Genomic DNA, 21198 nt, shown 5'->3' with positions numbered 1-21198 from the left:
AAGGATTTGGTGATAAAGCTGCACTTTCCGCCTCAGCCTTGCAAAGCGATATCCTGTTGAAATCCATTTGCTACTCTCCGTCCTGCATCACTCCTGCTCTTTTATTTACCCAAATTGCTACAGGGAAGGATTGCCTCTACGAGAGGTGGAGCTCATTTACCAACAGCCAAAGATTTATAGACACCCGCGACAGGGATGATCAGACTCGTTCGTCACCCCGAAACAGCCAGAAGAGAGTCACATCCCTCTCCTGTCTGCAGTGACAGATGTCTGCTGCAAGAGCTCTAATAGCAAAGCTCCTTCCTTCCTTGCGTCCTTACCGTGTCTCAGAAACTATTAAAACTACGCCTTCAAGAACATCAGATCCAAACTCCAGGCAGTTACAGAGAACAAAGGAAATGTCCCACATTCAATACCACCCACCATGCCGTTTAGTTGTTAATTTTATTTATTACACTGCATCTCACCCTACTCAGGGTAGCATTTAGCCTCTCAACAACTCCATGAGATAGGTTAGAATGAGAGTCTGTAACTTGCCCAGAGCTCTCTGAAGACTTTCATAACCAAGTAGCAATTTAACCTGGTGTTCCACACCCACAATTCTAGTCACCACACCACACTGTGTGACGCTGTACTGCAAAACACAAGTGAGCCTGTCAGGTTTCCAAAGTAGCAAGGAATACCTTCAAGGAATTTGTTGGCACCACTGAGGGCAGATGCTCGTAACCGCACAACTCCTGCTGTCACATTACCTTCCTCCTGCAGAACCACTCCCATTCACCGTCAGCAGAACTGGTAAGACTCACACAACTTGAGCACACACCAAGAGATTTGATGGCAAGCTCCAGCTTCTGCAAGTGGATCCACACAATGGCCACCCAAGCAGGGGTTTTGTGTACACAAGCTCTTCATCCTCGCCCACTGACATATTGGCATCTACACGATACAGCCTTTGAAAAGTTAGTTATCGGGAGCTTCAATTGCTACACAACACAGCAGCTATTTTGCTGATGGGAATCCAGTCATTTACCCACAATACCAATTGGTTCCTCATTTGCTTCCAGGTGCAATTCTAAGTGCTATTTATCACCTATCAGGTCCCAAATGGTATGCGACCAGGATATCAGGAAAAAACTCTTCTTGCATGAGCATTGCTGCACACTATAGTCATCAGGCAGGGTGGTATCCTGCTGCCTCTTATAGTACAGAGAGCGAGGAAAGGGGGCCAGGCCATCTCCGCAGCACAGCCTAGATCATGGAGCTCCCCACCCAGGGGGACCCAGCAATCTACCAAACACAGCAATGACATGCCCGGCCCTCTCCTTCCACTCCACAAAATTTAGTTGACTGAACTGAGGTCACACGGTTCCACACGCCAGCTGCTGCTGCCACAAGCAACCAACGATGTGGAGATGGGGATTCTGAAAACGCAGACTGTTGGGGTGTCGCCACATGAAGGAAGCTCTAGTCTAGTAGGTGTCACTTGTGTTGTTTCAGGCGGCTGCCAGGCATTTACCATCGCATCAAGCGTGGCCCTTAAGCTTGTAAGCCATCTGAGCAGGACCAAAACTCTGTAACGTTTTGTGCAATGCTTGGAATGCTGCTGCAATGAGCAAATGCTAAACAGAAGTAGCAATCGAAGTTATGGTATCCTAAATACGTAAGCACTTTGCAGATTAAAAAGGACAACTAATGTGCACGAGCTAAAGTGTCCTGTTTTATATATAGACCCGTCAGATAAAACGCTCGAAAGACAAGGCAGGGAACCAGCCCCTCACTTGGTGTCTTGGCTCAGTCAAGCTGCACAGGGAAATCCTCTGGCAAGCGTCAAGTGTCTAGAATTCCCTACAGGGAGTGGCACTAATAGAAAAAAATTACCCCAGGCAACTCCTTGGCTCTACTAGGATTATGCGACAACATCTCAATGCAGAACAGGAATCCCAACAGTGTGCCTGGCATCCTTGCTGGAGGCTGCACCAGACTGTGCTTCGAGGAGACTAGCAACAGCTGCAAAAAAAATTAGCCTGACCTGGCATATAAAAGGCTACAGTCCCTGGACAAAATAAAATTTCAAAAAGCTCCGAAAAGTGACAGCTTTTTTGCTGGAAAAGTAGGCAAGGATGAGGCTGACATACCCCTGGCAATAGAACCCCTTTGTTTGGGAGAGACAGCAGTAGTAATAACCCACAGAAGTTGGGCTCCTCCAGACAACCTATTTATTGAGCATTCATCCTGATTTACTTGCAAAAAGCTTATGCAGAGGTTGCTTATCGAGCATTTGTCCCCGTCTGTTTGCGGGAGAGTTGTGCAGCAATTCATCCTGCATTCATCTTGATTTGCTTACTGGGTGTTCAGACGTCTTCTCATTAGACACTTTTCAATGCGTTTTCTTGTCACATTCCTAACCGCAAGAAGTCTGTTTTGTTTCTTTTTCAAAGAATTTATTGTGCTAAGGCAGCGGAGCACTTTAATGCACTTTAACTGAGCAAACCTAAATTTCTTGGTGTGAGCTTGAATCCCTCCACAATAAACTGACGTTCTGGAGGCAACCCTCTGACAAACCTGTTTGGGTAGACACACTTGCAAACATCACTGCACTGATTGTCCCTGTGAGAAGCACTTCTGCATGGAACCTGCTTCTTATTCAGTACAGACAGATCACTAGATCACATTTTGTGCTGATTTCTTATATGTGATTGCAGCTTTATGTGGATTGCTGAAAATTAAGGGGGGAGGGGACAGATCCAAAATCTAATGGGAGCCCTAACTCAACCTTCCCAAAGCCTGATAAGCAAGGTGAGGGGTTTAAAAAGAGCTTTCCCTTGAGAAGGCCCACTCAACACCAGCTTCAGATAGGTACGGATGGTCACATGGGGCAGTTCTGGCTTCACACAATTTTGCCTCTATGTGCAGTAGCTCAGAATGTAACCCCTGCATGTGATGAGATCTACCTGTACCAATCCCTCGAACTACAATACATGGTACCTCGGGTTAAGTACTTAATTCGTTCCGGAGGTCTGTTCTTAACCTGAAACTGTTCTTAACCTGAAGCACCACTTTAGCTAATGGGGCCTCCTGCTGCCACCGCGCCGCCGGAGCACGATTTCTATTCTCATCCTGAAGCAAACCTGAGGTACTATTTCTGGGTTAGTGGAGTCTGTAGCCTGAAGTGTCTGTAACCTGAAGCGTATGTAACCCGAGGTACCACTGTATACTTCCAAAATAGGCAGGCCCTTCCCACTAGAGGGCCAATAAGGCATACAGATTTCACAGAATCATATATTTGTAGAATTGGAAGGGACCACGAGGGTCATCTAGTCCAACCCCCTGCAATGCAGGACTCTTTTGCCCCAAGGTCGGGCTTGAACCCACGACCCTGAGATTAAGAAGCTCATGTTCTAAGATGCTCCCTTTCATTGCAGAGATCCATGAGCATAAACAAAAAGAGTAATCCGTTGTGCTTGATTTCTCTCCAGTTACAGGGAAGAGGATCCAGTACATAGATGGGGAAAGGTCAGAGAGACCTCTCTTCCACTTGTGCCAATGCACACCACAACCAGCACAAGAAGAGCTCAAACCAACACCAGTAAGGCAATTGGCAAAGCTCCATATGAGATAGAAGGGGACTAAGGAAAATCTTAGAATGGGCAGAAACCTCAGGCCTATGTACCATGCAAAAATATTGATTGTGTCTACAAGCATCCTTTCTTCCTCCAACCTTGGCCATCTGACAGCACACACTTCCCCATTATCAGAGCAGGACGTTTATGAGCATGCTTGTGACCAGCAAGCAGTACAGGAAAAACCAAAGTGCAGCCTTTTAACAGCATCCTGAGAGCAGCATTCCTGTTAACTCTTCTCTGGCATGCATGGGAGTAATTCAAGCAAGGTCTTGGCTTGCGTTCGAGATAGTAAGTGCAATTCTAACCAGCCCACGCAACTCTTTCCAGCTGAGCAGGTGCCAGGTTGCAGCTGCCCTTGCTGTTTGTTTCACAAACAGAACTCATAACCCCTATTCCCACCAGAAACAACACCAACTCCCAAAGCTTGCCAGCCAAAGGGACTAAATTAATCCCTGCCCGTAACCCAAATCACAGCGCAGCACTACAGACTTAGGCAGACGTATGTTCCACTGAATTCAGTAGGGCTTATTCCCAGGTAAGTGGGGTTAGGACTGCAGCCTTACGCACTGATATGGCAAAGATGAGACCTGGGGTGTAGGAGTGCTGTGTGTACACATACACTTCCAAATTCTGTGTGTGGATTCACACAGCATATGTGGATAGGGATAATGTTGCCATTAGTCTAAATAAAGCAGAGCAACTGTACAATTAAAGGATCAAGTGGTTAAGAAGTTGATTTCTGTGATAAGCCATGGGTCCTACAATCAGACCTGGCTCAGAACAGAACTGAACTGTAATTGATTGGGTACCACAATAGTACTCCCATTTTTTCAGATGGCAATACTCTGCTTTAATATTTTAACCAGGTCTTGCCGGTCCCCGAATTCTCGAGAGCTTTGAACGAAGAAACAAAATACATGGGTCTGTTGGCCATGCAGATGCAAAACTCAACATGGATGAAGCTTTCTGGATGACCTTGGGTCTGTCACTTTGAGAAATGATTCTAGGCATGGCCAACCCAAAGGTTCCATACTGCCTTTCAACTGCTCATTCCTGTTCTGTGCCTGAAAAGGTCTTTCAGGATCATAGCTGTCAACTTTTCCCTTTTCTTGCGAGGAATCCTATTCAGAATAAGGGAATTTCCCTTTAAAAAAGGGAAATATTGACAGCTATGCTCAGGATACACAACCTGTGGTGGCTCACCAGTCTAGCTCACTTCCCCAGACTGAGTCTCCTGGTTCCAGTCCCTGAGTCTCTGGCATTTAAGTGCAAGATCATAGAATTGTAGAGTTGGGAGGGATCACAAGGGTCATCTAGTCCAACCCCCTGCAATGCAGTAATCTTTTGCCCAATGTGGGGCTCGAACCCATGACTCTGAGATTAAGAGTCTTGTGTTCTACCAACGGAGATGATCCTTTCTTTGTGTCTTCTCTTCCCCCACCCCCTCTTTGAACGGGCTCTCCCTAGAGTTTTGTGTCCATCTTTTCTGTTTCTATTCTGAGGAAACCCAGTCCCTCCGCTTCCACAAGAAAACAGAACCTCGGGATGCCAGAGACCTGGGTTCCTTACACAGGGCGCTCCTCTGTCATAATGGAGTTTTGTGGCAGGCGGGAAATCTGGCTGACTGATTTCCATCAAGTTGGTTTGTAACACCTTGATTGAGCTAAGTAGCTAATCTTATCCCTACAAGCAGCAGGGTGCAGATTGCCAAGCACCAAGGAAAGCTTAGCAACTCAATTGCACTGCCTAAATAATAGCACTTCTATTATTAATATCAGAGTAATGAACCACAGGTACGTTACAGGTACCCTTCAAGATTGTTCTGAAGACAGGCAGCCTCACGCATAGAGAGGCAATTTGCAAGGACAGGATCTCCTCTCACTTAACTCATTGAGAAAGCTACTACTTGAAAAGGTAGCAGCTTTTCAAGCCTTTTCAAGTTATAGCTTTCTCAATGAACTAAGGTAAAGGACCTCTGGATGGTTACGTCCAGTCAAAGGCGACTATGGGGTGTGGCACTCATCTCACTTCAGGCCAAGGGAGCCAGCGCTTGTCCACAGACAGCTTTCTGGGTCATGTGGCCAGCATGACTAAACCACTTCTGGTGCAATGGGACACCGTGACAGAAGCCAGAGCACACAGAAACGCCATTTACCTTCCTGCCGCAGTGGTACCTATCTATCTACTTGCACTGGTGTGCAATCGAACTGCTAGGTTGGCAGAAGCTGGGGCAGAGCAATGGCAGCTCACTCTGTCACACAGATTCAAACCACCCACCTTCCAATCAGCAAGCTCAAGATGCTCAATGGTTTAGACCACAGAACCACCTGCGTCCCTCTACTAGGTTTGCAGAAACTGGGACAGAGCCTACTTGAACAACTGAAAGAAGGAACTCTATTAGCCTTCATAATGATCCTGGGAATGGGGTGAGGGGCTACTGGCACTACTAAACTTCACAACTTCTAAACCAAAGAGAATCCTTGCACGTTTAGCACATAGCTGGAAGGAGCCTTGTGGGCCATCAAATCCAATGCATCACTCAGTGCTGGAAACCCAGAGCCAGAATGTCCCCAACACATGGCTGCCCAGCATCTGCTGAAAGGCCTCCAGTGAAGCAGAGCCCACCACCACCTGGTTGGTTCCATTGCTGAACTTCCCTTACTGTTAAAATGCTTTTTCCAATGGTCTCTGATATAGGGTGAGGAGTCCAATGGGCGAGCCGCCTTCTGTCACAGTGCTGCATTTGCGGGAAATTATGTGTGATTATCTTGCTGCGACAATGCAGTTATTACAAGCAAAGATCCCCATGCCCACCTCTATCCTCTACTAAGGCCACATGACAATCTATATTGCAATGCACTCACAAGATGCCCTAGTGGTAGTACGAAAGCTTCTGGTACTAACTGGCTGAGTTGCCTTAATATTACTGGGTAGGGTGGGCAGGCAGAAGGTCACTGGCCACCATGGGTTGGAAGCCTGAACAGGTCTTGCCAGTCTTCACCAGCCTAATGTTTTCCAGTTTTGGACTCTCAATTTCCACCACTCCCATGCTGGCTGAAGCTGGTGACAGTTGTACTGGAGGGCTGGTCTAAAAAGAAGGGGGAAAGGCCAGATAGGGGGCCCTGAGAAAGAGAAAAGTAAAGTGGGAAAGAGAATGGGCAGAGGGGAAAGCTGAATATGGAGCTGTAAGAGACAGAGAGATAGGGAAGTCTGAAGTTCATAATTTGATTTGAAATAGCAGCCAGTTTTTTAGCTGCAGGCCTCTCATCCCTCTTTACTAGCTCAGGTGACTGAAGTTATTTTCTACCAAATCACAGTTAATCCTTTTGTCATTAACGTGGCTGTCACAGAATTCCATCTGAAAACTGCGCCAGCGCCTCAGTAGCTCAGGCCCACATGTGGAGTTCTCTAAAGAGTTTGCTGCTCTCATCTCCATCCCACCTCCAGGTGGTCAGTCCCAACAGCTACTAGGAATTTAATGAGCCTTCCAGGCCTGCCTCTGGCAACCAGATGCTCCTTGACAGGGTCTTGATATGTCAAATCACAACATTATAACACATTCATCCTAACAATCTCTTGCATTCTGTGCATTTTAGTTCCCTTTTAATGTACTGCTCTAGATAGGCCACATGCACAGTCGTCCCAAGGCACATGGAGTGGTGTTGCAAGTCCCTTATTATGATTATAAACTTTTAATCTATGAAGTCAACCAGCACGGACTCTGATCCGTTTGGTGAAGATTGCAATTGCAAAAACTCCTTCCTCCATTTATATATATATATATACATACCGTATTTTTCGCTCTATAGGACGCACCAGACCACAAGACGCACCTAGTTTTTGGAGGAGGAAAACAAGAAAAAAAATATTCTGAATCTCAGAAGCCAGAACAGCAAGAGGGATCGCTGCACAGTGAAAGCAGCAATCCCTCTTGCTGTTCTGGCTTCTGGGATAGCTGCGCAGTGAAAGCAGCAATCCCTCTTGCTGTTCTGGCTTCTGGGATAGCTGCACAGCCTGCATTCGCTCCATAACACGCACACACATTTCCCCTTACTTTTTAGGAAGGAAAAAGTGAGTCTTATAGAGCAAAAAATACGGTGTATATGTGTGTGTGTGTGTGTGTGTGTGTGTGTGTGTGTGTGTGTGCTAACTTTTGTTATGGTATAAGTTTGTCAGAAGCTTCATTCACAGCACTTCAAAGATACACACAGCTTTAAAACATTCAAAACAAAAAAGGCAGCTGATCCACAGCAACAGCATTTTGCTTTCATTTGGCTTCCAACTACAAACTTCAGACTAATGCTCCTGAGTCCTCTATTACACATTGCCCCTTACATCCCACCCCCACCCCGCCCAATTCTGATGGCCTGGCAACCTGCCACAGGGCTGTTGTAACCCAGCAATTTGGAATCACAGTTTTACAGCCCGGTTAAAACTGAGGCTCCTGATCACAAAGAATTTGCAGTCTAAACCAGACCCTACAAATAATGGCAATAAACTGCAGAAAGGAAGGAGGGAGCAAGAGCAAAGGAAGATGCTAGATTAAGCAAATGAGAAGCGGGAGATCGATGTCATGCAAATAGAGCTATAGATAAATACTGCTGAAGGGAAGCAATGTTCCTTTGGCAGAACTTGCCAGATCGCCTTTTTAATGTATTTGTAGTCTATCACTGTTTATATTTGAAGGCAGAGTTATAAAAGCAGGAGTAAATAACCCCACAGAAGGAGGCTGAGATCAGGACCAAAAAAGAGGAAGGCGGCCACTGTATAGAAAAAACCACAGATAGCAGATTTATTTTTAGGGAAAGAAGGGGAAACAGGAAGACAAGGAAAAGAAAACAAGACAGAATATAGCCAGGGCTATGTGAATGCAGGGTTTTCATGTGTTTGCCACAGAAGATGGAATTATTAAAAACTTTAGCTTTCATTGATCACTCCCGCCCCTCAATTCCTAGCTCTCAAGGTTGCAGAGTAGAGCATGATGATTCTCAGAAACAAGTTGGGCAGAGATCCCAGAGGTAAACTGATGAGGCTCCACTCTTCTCCTGTCTTCCACTCCTGCAAATCTGTAAGCCGCTGACTCTTGCTTTCCCTGTATTTCTCTCCCTCTCTAGTCTGCTACTTGAAAACAGAAATAGGTGCATCAGTCAGTTTCAGGCCTTCTGATCCTAACAAGTCCACACGCTAGCCTTTACACTGGGGTAACAACTTGATGCCCCAACTAAAGCCAGAGCCCTTCAGAAAACACGAGAAGTATCAGGACAAAAACACCACCTTTACAGAGACCTCATTTATGCATAACTCTAAGCCAAACCATGGCTTAGCATGAGTGAACAAGCATATGCAGGCTTCTAGGCAGATCATGGTAGTTTTCCTCCTTCTCTGGTTGTTCTGCTCATTCCCTCTGTTGAGGTAAACCAAAGTTTGGTTTGGCATGTTGTCCAAACCTGGGTTTGTGGTTTATCTCTCCCAGAACAAACCTTGCTTATGGGTCATGGTTTGTCTGCAAAAAGCTAAACCACAACTCTAGGTCCAGACAACATGCTAAGCCAAGCCATGGCTGGAGGAGCAGCAAAGCAGCTGTGACCTCCTCTCCAGGAGCCTGTGCATTGGCTCATTCACACGAAGCCATGGTTTGGTTTAGTGTTACCTGTGAAGCAGGCCAAGGTTTGTCATTTCACCCCCACTCCTCACTCTTTTAACACTCCAGTGCATAATTACAGTGAAATATAGGGTAAAGTTTTATTTGGAAAAGCAGATACCAAGAATAAAGTGAAGGAACAAACTGCAACATAAAATAAAAGCACTGGCCATTTTCAGACGGTCAGTTCCGAGGTGTAACCTTTCAGAATACCAGCTGCTGCTACAGCATCTCTCATCTTATGGCCAATGATGGTCCAAGATAGAAAGCAACCCAGCTTCTCTGCCCAGATGTGTGTAGCCCAGCTTCAACAAACCTTTGAGCTGGTTGCATCATTTTAGTGCCTTTCCATTTCCGCTCCGACACACATTTCAATGCTCAGCAGAGGCAAATACACTACAAAGAACCAAGAGGCCTCTCTGGGAGCCATGGGATGCAAAGTGCACCACCACCCAATGTCAAGGGGCAGGGAGGAGGCAATGCTACTCTTTACAACATTTCCTGCTGTTCAATAAGCTCTTTTTCTCATTTCACGTGCATTTTATTGGTATGGAAGATGGCAGCCTCACGCTCCTCCAGGCCTCTTATTAAAGAGCAGGTTGCTACAACCCGAGATTGCATCACTATTAATGGCTACCTAAAGCCATCAAAAATTGATTGAAAGAAAACAGGGGAAGGCTGATATTATTTTGTTGCATTTAAATCCAGCATGATTTGGGCTGCCCAGGTCTGGATCATATTAAGTGGAAGATGAGGCTCTGCAGTGATTGAATGATGGGGAAGGCTCTGTATTAGAGCTCAGGGACAGCTGGCCAATCCAATTTGGCTTCCTGCTCATAAAACACCAAGGCCCATACAAGTGCCTTGCTGTCACAGCAAGTGGTTTCCTACCCCCCTCCTGCTGCCAGTTTTTAAAGTTGAAAGAGCAAGCAGAACACTTTAAATATTAACCTAGACCCTCTCAAAATGGACACAGCCCCAATACACAGGGCCTTGGTCCTGTGAGTAATAATAACTATGAGTTATTACACTGTACTTTGAAATGACACTTTTTATGAAACACTGAGGGGCACCTAACAAGGTGAGTGGCTTGGAAAACAAAATTCTTATTTTGTGTGTGTGGAGCAGCATTCAGAGTCCTCTCAATTATTCCCTCATCATAACTACTATGTATAAGGCACTCTACTGGAATGCTAGTCCCAGTCCTAAAAGGTTTACAAACTTTTTAAATAAAAAGATGGAAGAAAACACCTCCCAGAAAGAAGCAAGACTGTACAGTACTCCAAAATGACTTTTTTTTATAGAAGACTAAGGGGTATCTAGCAGAGGCAAGTCGCTTGCTAAACAAATTTCTTATTCATTCCAATTTGTGGAAATTAAAGTAGAAAAAAAAGACCCAGACCCAAACCTGCCTTGCTTCAACAAGGTGGTTGCATCATATGCCCTTGGAATCTGAGATTCTTGTGTCAAAGGCTGGAGAGCGAAATCCGAAACCACAACCCCCAGTCTTAATTCTACTGGGCACATGTATGTGGACCAGTCCTCAGTCACTGTCCCCCCTCCACCCCAATCACTGGCTTCTCCCTCACTGTGTATCATGCACAGGACTGGCATGCCAGTCCCAGTCCTAAAAGGTTTGCAAACTTAAAAGAAGAAGATGGAGGTAGGCACCACCCAGAAAGAAACAGCCGCCTTATTCCACCTTGAGCATGACAATCTGAACCTGGCAAAACACCTACTGGCTAGCATGGCCTTCAGCAGTCATTGCCTCCCCCCACCCAGCTATGCTTAACGCAGGAAGCATCATTCCCACTCGCCAGCTAGCAGAGTGTGCTTGCCAACAGGAAGTGAATTCTCTTACACAAACATGGCCACCATGGTTACAGGACTTCGCAAACTCTCTAGGCAGACGCCTTGGAGCTTAGCCCAGGTTTGAAATGAACTGCGTTATATATTTCTCCTCCCCCCCCCAAAAAAAGGGGGGGATAAATAAATAAAAGTTCGCCTGGAGCAGCCCCACTCAGCATGTTAATGCCGATTCAGAGAGCAAGGCAAAGAGGCCTAAAAATACATTCCATTATTCTAACCGGACAAAAAAAGTAAACAGTGCCAAACTTCCTAAGGGGGAGCGAGGAGGAGGGAGGTCTCCTCTGCAATGACTCAGACAGCAACAATACAATGTGACGCAGTGGCAAGTCCAGAGGCAGAGGAAAGCAATGCAAAAAAAACCCAAAAGCACTAAAGGCTGCCAGCTGCCTTGAGAATGTTTGCCGGTATGTACCTTTGCTTGACTCACATATGTGCAGCAGGAAACTTGACATCAGCTGGAAATCTGGCCTAACAGCCGCATTGCCGACAGATCCAAATCATCCCCCTTTTATCCCAAGCTGGAAAGGAAATTTGCTAACAGCTCCACCTTTAAAAGTGGCCAAGAGACCCTTATTGTTTCAAACTCTGGTCACAGCTGCTCTGTGAACTACACTGGGCTGGAACCTCTGCCTGGCTGGCTGTAGCCAATGCACACAAACTTCAAAAGAGCCTTTCATTGTAAAGCCGCTTGCCTGCATCCCAATCTCTTTCTAGAAAAGGTGGTGGAGAAGGCTGCTCCTCCCTTCTTAGAGTCAAGAGAAGCCAGAAAAAGGTCAGGATGTCTTGTGATTTTGAAGCAGCACTGAATGGTTCGGTGCAGATGTAATGTTTTCCAGTCTCTTGACCATGGTTAAGAGATCTGAAGTGCCCCTCAGACTCGAGCCCACCTCGCACAACCCTCCTTCCCTGTCCCACTTCAACTTCTCCCTTTCCCTGCATTATATCTGCACTAAACCAGTACTGGAAGCCCTAGTTAGAAGCAGGTTTCAAAGGCTGGTTGAAATCTAGCTATGGATTTGGCAATCGTAGATTTGGCTCGCACTCATTAACAATACTATGAAATTTGCAGCGGCATAAACAAATGTACTGGTTTCTCAGATAATACCAATGGGGAGGTACCAGTGTAAGATCTCTGAAAACTATTTTAATTAGCAAAGTGAGGCACCATCAGCTACAAAACATTTTCAATTCAAAACCTTGGCAAGACTGTAATAGATTTGGAATTGGGGGGGGGGGGGAGATTCCAACAATTCTTCCAATCGTTACGTCAGTGCAACCTTTTCAGCTTACCAAATGGAATGACCCCCCCTCCACCTTCCATGTACTGTTCTGGGGGTTCTCTTGGCCCACCGAAAGCCTTTGGGGGGGCACACTGGCAGGAATTGAGGAAGCCCCATTGTGCAAGCAGAAGTCCTTGAGCAGAGCTTCCACTGATAGATAAATCAAATGGTTGGGATTCACCCTTCCATTTAGTCTGAAAAGTATTTTCTGTTCCCTTTCTTTCAAATGTGCCCCAATTTATGATTCAGAAACACATTTTCAATGTTCAGATGCCACAGCAACCAGGTTTTAAACTCTGAGCTTTTTCTGTGCTTTCTTTCCACTTTGCCCTACAAGACAAGTCTATAGCTGAGTTAGGAAACCTGTGGTTTAACTCATATCATCCCTGAGCATTGGCTATGCTGAATGGGGCTGATGAGTACTGGAATCCAATGACATTTGGAGGGCCACACATTCCCCATACTTGAAAGTCTACAGTTATACTGCTGGACACAGAGCCCTAAAACGATGAAGTATGAACATCATCGTTGGACAACCTAACAAAGTTCTCCATGAAGGTCCCAACTGGAGGAAGAAGAAAGGACAGAGAGTGAAGAAAGGGCTGTGAGTGGAAGGCAGCCCTTTTCCCATTCTCGGGACCCCTGGGAAACTCAACAAACCTGCTGTACCTGGAACTAGGTGTGGAAAGTGCAGCTGAATGGGACACAGCTGTGGGCAGCCTGAGGAAGTAAAACCCTCTTTGATGTCTGCCCATCAACAGCAAGTCTAGAATGAGAGACTAGGGTGATGTCTGCTGTATCCAAGTATTCTTCTCATTGTGAGATTTTTGTGGGTGAGCTGAGCGTTTGTTTGGATTCTGGGCAACAACCCAGAAGTTGAGAGGGAAGGTGTGTGTCAGAAGGAAAATGAACTGATATTTATTCATATATATTAGTAAATTTGTATTAATGTAACATTTCTAGATGTATTTTTGTAATAATTTGTTTAAGTTGTCTGTTGTTGCTTCTGTTTTCTGTACACTGCTTAGATATATTTTAAATATATTAAGCGGTATAGAAATTAAATAATCCATCAACACTGTACAATGATTTATCTGTCCCATCTCTGCAACGGTGATAACAGCTTAATTAACATTCACTACATTATTATTATTATTATTATTATTCCACCATCAGTGTACACAGCACAAGGATATTACATTGTAAATATAGGAATGTGTGTGGCAAAGGCAAGGGTAATAACCCAGCAGGAGGAATAGAAGCAAATGTAAAAGGGGGTGGATTTAAGCAGTTGCACATTCTTAGGCTTCATCTTTTCTTCACATGACAATCAAGGGGTTAAAGGGTCAATAGAAAAGCCATGTGTTATTTTGAACAAAGATCTAACAAAAAACAAGATTTCATAGGGATGTGATCTCTCTTCCTCTACAATTCTGCACATAGAGTTTCACAATGAAGCATAGAAGGGAGCCAGCTCACCACCATATATTCTGAATATTAAAAAAATCTTCACGCTGCATGCAGAAAGTCACTTTTAATCTGGTGAGTGATCACTTCAGAGACAGAGAGCAGCATTTCTGGACTCTGATTACAGAGGCAAGAAAAAGAACATGATGCTATGACCTTAGCTATTCCTGATACCAATGTTTAGGTCACATATGTACATAACGACTAATTAATAATATAGTACATTAGAGTGCAAAATGCTTATTAATAACACCTATCCCAACCAACTTTACAACAATTTTGTGATGTGGGTCACTAGTGCCATTACAATATGATAAATGGGGAGTTAAAATGTAGAGAGAAGGATCTGTTCAAAATGACTAATGAGTATATGTTTGAACTGCAAGTAATTTCAAAGCCTTCTGGTTCCAAGGCCTACAATGAAGCACGCTAGTTCTCTGAAGAAAAAGACCATGAAAATGAGCCATAAGTGAAACCTTGGGCTTCACATCTGCTTCCTAATCTCTGAGCATCTCTGCAACTCTAAAGCTGCTTTACTCATTTCTCCTAGTCTTCTAGAAGCATAAGTAGGCGCTAAGAGAGAGAGAGAGAGAGAGAGAGAGAGAAAGAGAGAGAGAGAATTACCAATAAACAATTTAAGTCATCCTGCTTTGTAACTCAGAAACCCACACGCCTACTAAAAATTCAGATCAGCAAAGCAGTATAATTCCTCTGATATAAACAGCAGTGTTCCTCATTTAAAAGAACAAAATAATTCAATGTCCCGATTTTCTAGTGTAAATTAAGTCATGCAGAAAACTCCTAGGTATCTTGACAGGCTGACCTGGTGTCAAATGTAGACAGAATGCCCTGTAAGACACTCCCCATTTCAGAGATATTCGGTTTTCTTATATTATTGTTTTAAATAAAAATAGTAAAAATAACTTGACCCCATGTCAAAGTTTTAACTCCACTCATTACAAGCATGTGATTTCATATTGTCCAACCTACCTTCCAACACTTGCCTACCTAGCACATTAACAACAAGACTTTGAACAGGAACACAAGAAGTTTTTATTATCTTGTCCTCTGTGTGAAGATAATTCACAGTAGGCCTGATTGTTTCTGGTATCTACCAGAGACATAATATTCCTTATGGCACTGCTTATTTAACCACAAGTCTTGCTATAACTTGTCCTTTCATTACAGATACTAATGACATCTAAATGCATGACAGCATTAATGTAAAAGTCTGTTCAAGATGTTCCATGGCAGGATAATAAAAGCTTAAAATACACATTGTAAGTAACTTATGAGTCCCCAAAACTAAAAGTCTAAGAACACACTTAAATTGTAGGGGAGGGGTCTGGTTCGTGATGTTAACTCGGGGAACCAGCAATTCAGAAAATACTTGCCTACATGTAAATTCATTAACCCACTCAACCAAATGGCCCATCTACAGACTTATCAGACAGAAACAAACTGAATCAGTATTTTCAGGGAATGGACTCAAACCAGGATCCAAAGAAACCTAAACAATGGGCACATGGCCTTTGGTTTGGACTAAGTCTGATCCTTATGTTTCCTTCCCCTTACGGTTTTCATCTATAGGCTACTTTTAAAAGGAGGCTGCATTTTAAATTGCATTTAACCTTTATTTTAAATTGGGTTTTTTTCCCCTATTGTTTTTACTGTAATTTTACTGGTGTTAGCCACCCTGAGCCCAGCTCTGGCCAGGGAGGGAGGGGTATAAATATTTTTTTTGTTATATTATTATTATTATTATTATTATTATTATTATTATTATTATTAACTGTGATTCACTGGATGTTTGTACCAATTACAACTAAGGTACTGTTCTGAAAGAAACTTAGGTTGCATCCACACCTTCTGCTTCTACTACTGCAACAGAAAGAGCGGAGGACATTGTTTGTTGTTGCAAAGAACTACGGTAGCTCCCACCAATATTGTTCTATTCACAATAGACATGACAACCACACAATGTGGTTCCATAGCTGTCTCAGAAGCACAGCATTGTCTGGAAGCACCCAAAGTGATGATCATAAGTTAGATTGCTATCTCCACTGAATGCAGGGACGGGGAACAGTGGCACTGATGCTGAACTACAATTCCCATCACCCCTGACTATTGGTCATGTTGGTTGGGGCTGATGGGAATTGTAGTCCAGCCACATTTTCCCCGCTGCTAATTAATGGAACCAAGAAATAGCAAGAAGGAAGTAGAAGAAACAAGGCATGAACTAGGGGTTATACCACCTGCTAAGAAGCACAATGGTGGTTATTCCACAGAGCACTTCACATGCCACCTTGATATAGAATTTAGTATATAAGGACACTAGGATACAGTGCTCCATCTTGACTTATTACTATGGCATTGCATGCTGGAACTTGTAGTCTCATCTCCACAGACAGCACCTGTGGTCTAATGATAACAGGAACAGAGGTGTCAGATGGCTGGATTTATGGAGGGAGGTCTTGGGCTTCTGCTTATCAAACAATGCAGCACCAGTACAAGCAAAGTTTTATAGTCCAGGTAATGAACAACAGGTTTTGAGAGGAGGGTTTGGAAAGACAAACTGTTTGAGTTGAAAGAAAAGTCATTCTGCAGCATTTTAAAAGGGCATGCAGTAAAGTATCCTAATCTTCTACATTATCAGAGAAACAATGAGGCCCATTAGATTAACAAGAGGCAGCAGGAAAGGAATGACTCTCCAGACTGAAAAGAGAACAGATATTGAATGAAGACAGCACAGGTAATCATACATAAACACACACAGGCAGAGAGAGAGAGAGAAATGGGCAGAAAACAACCAACACTTATAGCACACCACCTCATATTAGGACCAGAGGCCTCTTTAAATAAGGGTTCTGTTAATAACATGGCAGTAAATTAACTAGTACCCAAAGGCTTTCTTCCTCACCAGATGGTTCCCTGAGACTCTTGAGCATTATGGCAACTAAACGAGATTTCAAATTCTGGTTAAAAGCAAACTTTGCTTAACATTAATTATGATTTAAGTTAGTGTCAACATCACCCTGGTTAAGCCCAGAACAAATGTGCAAGAGAAGGCGGACTAGCTGGAGAGTCTCTGGTCCTCTGCTCATCTATTAAGCATATACACAGGCATGAAAGTATTGTGTTTGTTAGGACTTCTTTGGTCATACAGTCAAACAACATCAGTGTAATATGGGCATGTTGTTGTTTAGTCGTTTAGTCGTGTCCGACTCTTCGTGACCCCATGGACCAGAGAACGCCAGGCACCTCTGTCCTCCACTGCCTCCCGCAGTTTGCTCAAACTCATGCTGGTAACCTCGAAAACACTATCCAACCATCTCGTCCTCTGCCGTCCCCTTCTCCTTGTGCCCTCCATCTTTCCCAACATCAGGGTCTTCTCCAGGGAGTCTTCTCTTCTCATGAGGTGGCCAAAGTACTGGAGCCTCAGCTTCACAATCTGTCCTTCCAGTGAGCACTCAGGGTTGATTTCCTTCAGTATGGAGAGGTTTGATCTTCTTGCAGTCCATGGGACTCTCAAGAGTCTCCTCCAGCACCATAATTCAAAAGCATCAATTCTTTGGCGATCAGCCTTCTTTATGGTCCAGCTCTCACTTCCATACATCACTACTGGGAAAACCATAGCTTTAACTATACGAACCTTTGTTGGCAAGGTGATGTCTCTACTTCTCAAGATGCTGTCTAGGCCTGTCATTGCCCTTCTCCCAAGAAGCAGGCGTCTTTTAATTTCGTGGCTGCTGTCACCATCTGCAGTGATCATTGAGCCCAAGAAAGTAAAATCTCTCACTACCTCCATTTCTTCCCCTTCTATTTGCCAGGAGGTGATGGGACCAGTGGCCATGATCTTCGTTTTTTTGATGTTGAGCTTCAGACCATATTTTGCGCTCTCCTCTTTCACCCTCATTAAAAGGTTCTTTAATTCCTCCTCACTTTCTGCCATCAAGGTTGTGTCATCTGCATATCTGAGGTTGTTGATATTTCTTCCGGCAATCTTAATTCCGGCTAGGGATTCATCCAGCCCAGCCTTTCGCATGATGAATTCTGCATATAAGTTAAATAAGCAGGGAGACAAAATACAGCCTTGTCGTACTCCTTTCCCAATTTTGAACCAATCAGTTGTTCCATATCCAGTTCTAACTGTAGCTTCTTGTCCCACATAGAGATTTCTCAGGAGACAGATGAGGTGATCTGGCACTCCCATTTCTTTAAGAACTTGCCATAGTTTGTCGTGGTCGACACAGTCAAAGGCTTTTGCATAGTCAATGAAGCAGAAGTAGATGTCTTTCTGGAACTCTCTAGCTTTCTCCATAATCCAGCGCATGTTTGCAATTTGGTCTCTGGTTCCTCTGCCTCTTCTAAATCCAGCTTGCACTTCTGGGAGTTCTCGGTCCACATACTGCTTGAGCCTTCCTTGTAGAATTTGAAGCATAACCTTGCTAGCGTGTGAAATGAGTGCAATTGTGCGGTAGTTGGAGCATTCTTTGGCACTGCCCTTCTTTGGGATTGGGATGTAGACTGATCTTCTCCAATCCTCTGGCCACTGCTGAGTTTTCCAAACTTGCTGGCATATTGAGTGTAGCACCTTAACAGCATCATCTTTTAAAATTTTAAATAGTTCAGCTGGAATGCCATCACTTCCACTGGCCTTGTTATTTGCAGTGCTTTCTAAGGCCCATTTGACTTCACTTTCCAGGATGTCTGGCTCAAGGTCAGCAACCACACTACCTGGGGTATACGAGACATCCATTTCTTTCTGGTATAATTCCTCTGTGTATTCTTGCCACCTCTTCTTGATGTCTTCTGCTTCTGTTAGGTCCTTTCCACTTTTGTCCTTTATTGTGGAAATCTTTGTACGAAATGTTCCTTTCATATCTCCAATTTTCTTGAACAGATCTCTGGTTCTTCCCATTCTATTGCTTTCCTCTATTTCTTTGCATTGCTCGTTTAAGAAGGTCTTCTTGTCTCTCCTTGCTATTCTTTGGAAATCTGCATTCAATTTCCTGTATCTTTCACCATCTCCCTCGCATTTTGCTTGCCTTCTCTCCCCCACTATTTGTAAGGCCTCATTGGACAGCCACTTTGCTTTCTTGCATTTCCTTTTCATTGGGATGGTTTTCGTTGCTGCCTCCTGTATAATGTTACGAGCCTCCATCCATAGTTCTTCAGGCATTCTGTCCACCAAATCTAAATCCTTAAACCTGTTCCTCACTTCCACTGTGTATTCATAAGGGATTTGACTTAGATTGTATCTTACCGGCCCAGTGGTTTTTCCTACTTTCTTCAGTTTAAGCTTGAATTTTGCTATAAGAAGCTGATGATCTGAGCCACAGTCAGCTCCAGGTCTTGTTTTTGCTGACTGTATAGAGCTTCTCCATCTTTGGCTGCAGAGAATATAATCAATCTGATTTCGATGCTGCCCATCTGGTGATGTCCATGTGTAGAGTCGTCTCTTGTGTTGTTGGAAAAGCGTGTTTGTGATGACCAGCTTGTTCTCTTGACAGAACTCTATTAGCCTTTGCCCTGCTTCGTTTTGATCTCCAAGGCCAAACTTGCCAGTTGTTCCTTTTATCTCTTGACTCCCTACTTTAGCATTCCAATCCCCTATAATGAGAAGAACATCCTTCTTTGGTGTCACTTCTATAAGGTCTTGTAAGTCTTCATAGAATTGGTCAATTTCAGTTTCTTCAGCACAAGTAGTTGGTGCATAAACTTGGATTACTGTGATGTTAAAAGGTCTGCCTTGGATTCGTATCGAGATCATTCTATCATTTTTGAGATTGCATCCCAGTACAGCTTTCGCCACTCTTTTGTTGACTATGAGGGCCACTCCATTTCTTTTACGGGTTTCTTGCCCACAGTAGTAGATATGATGGTCATCTGAACTGAATTCACCCATTCCCGTCCATTTTAGTTCACTGATGCCCAGGATGTCAATATTTATTCTTGCCATCTCATTTTTGACCACCTCCAACTTACCCAGGTTCATGGTTCTTACATTCCAGGTTCCTATGCAATATTTTTCTTTACAGCATTGGACTTTCCTTTCGCTTCCAGGCATATCCGCAACTGAGCGTCCTTTCGGCTTTGGCCCAGCCGCTTCATCAGCTCTGGATCTACTTGTACTTGCCCTCCGCTCTTCCCCAGTAGCATGTTGGACGCCTTCCGACCTGAGGGGCTCATCTTCCAGCGTCATATCTTTTATATGCCTGTTGTCTTTGTCCATGGAGTTTTCTTGGCAGGGATACTGGAGTGGCTTGCCGGTTCCTCCTCCAGGTGGATCACGTTTGGTCAAAACTCTCCACTATGACCTGTTCATCTTGGGTGCCCTGCTCGGCATAGTTCATAGCTTCTCTGAGTTCTTCAAGCCCCTTCGCCACGGCAAGGCAGTGATCCATGAAGGGGAATATGGGCATATGCACCTGCTAATTATTATAACTAATCAATTATTTTCATTGGCAGACTAGTAGTAATATCACTGATCTGGTAAGATGAGTCAGCTACACCAGTGGCAGCAGCATGGCCCAGTAAAAGGGAAAAAGATAAGTGTGCAGTTTCTACCCTCAACATAAATTCATCCAAGGACAACAGAAGGACTGTAACTCACAGTCTCATTAGCTGCCAAGCCACAGACTATGAGGTCCTCTGAAATCTTTATTATTTATTTGATTGGCAAGCTATATAGTTATTGGTTAACAAGCCCTGGGAGAGAATCTTCAGGATGCTCATCTTCCTACTACAAAAGTCTTAATAAATAAACAATCTGCCAGAGTTCCTTCTGACAGACAAGTTACGAAATATATGAGGCATGTTAGAAAGCTGTGTGTGTGTGTGTGTGTGTGTGTGTGTGTGTGTGGAGAACAAAGCCAGGGTGTTTGACAAGAACTTTCCTACTGACAGCTATTCTGTTTGGACAAGAGAATTCCTTGCAGTTTCGGTCTGAACTGAAATCTTTTCCCTCTGCGTAAAAATAACCACACATTCCAGTTTTGAGAGCTTCCCAGAGGAACTCACCCTCTCACCTTTTAGTCACACGATCAGCAGAGAGCCTCTCCTCCACTTCGCCTTTAGTGTTCCCTACCTAATTCCCGAAGCCTCTTGCAGAGTTTCCGTAGGCCAGAGCTGGGGGAAGGGGTGGCGGAAAGAGGGACTGGACAGGCAACTCAGCAGTGTCCCTTTCCATTCTCAGCGAGGAGGAACAAAAAAAGCATGAGAAGGGAAGGTGATCCAATAAAATAGGCTGTGACAAAGCAGAAGTCCCTCACCCCACTCTATCACAAAGAGAGGCTTCAGTAACCTAACAAATGTC

At 44.2% G+C, this 21198-nt stretch overlaps 1 protein-coding gene and 1 long non-coding RNA gene across 7 annotated transcripts in view; one reads left to right on the top strand and one right to left on the bottom strand.

Moving 5' to 3' along the window:
- PLXNA1 (plexin A1) overlaps window positions 1-21198 on the bottom strand; it is a 302883-nt gene that overhangs the window by 257021 nt on the left and 24664 nt on the right. The window lies entirely within an intron of this gene.
- LOC310838328 lies at window positions 16303-20922 on the top strand. The gene is made up of 3 exons (XR_014560931.1): window positions 16303-16412; window positions 16537-16632; window positions 20352-20922. It is a non-coding gene; the product is annotated as an uncharacterized lncRNA (long non-coding RNA).

The sequence above is a fragment of the Podarcis gaigeae genome (assembly GCF_964106915.1).
Source record: "Podarcis gaigeae genome assembly, chromosome: 2".
In the NCBI taxonomy this organism is placed as follows: Eukaryota; Metazoa; Chordata; class Lepidosauria; order Squamata; family Lacertidae; genus Podarcis; species Podarcis gaigeae.
The sequence above is the reverse complement of the archived record's forward strand: the minus strand, read 5'-3'. Positions and strand labels throughout refer to the sequence as shown.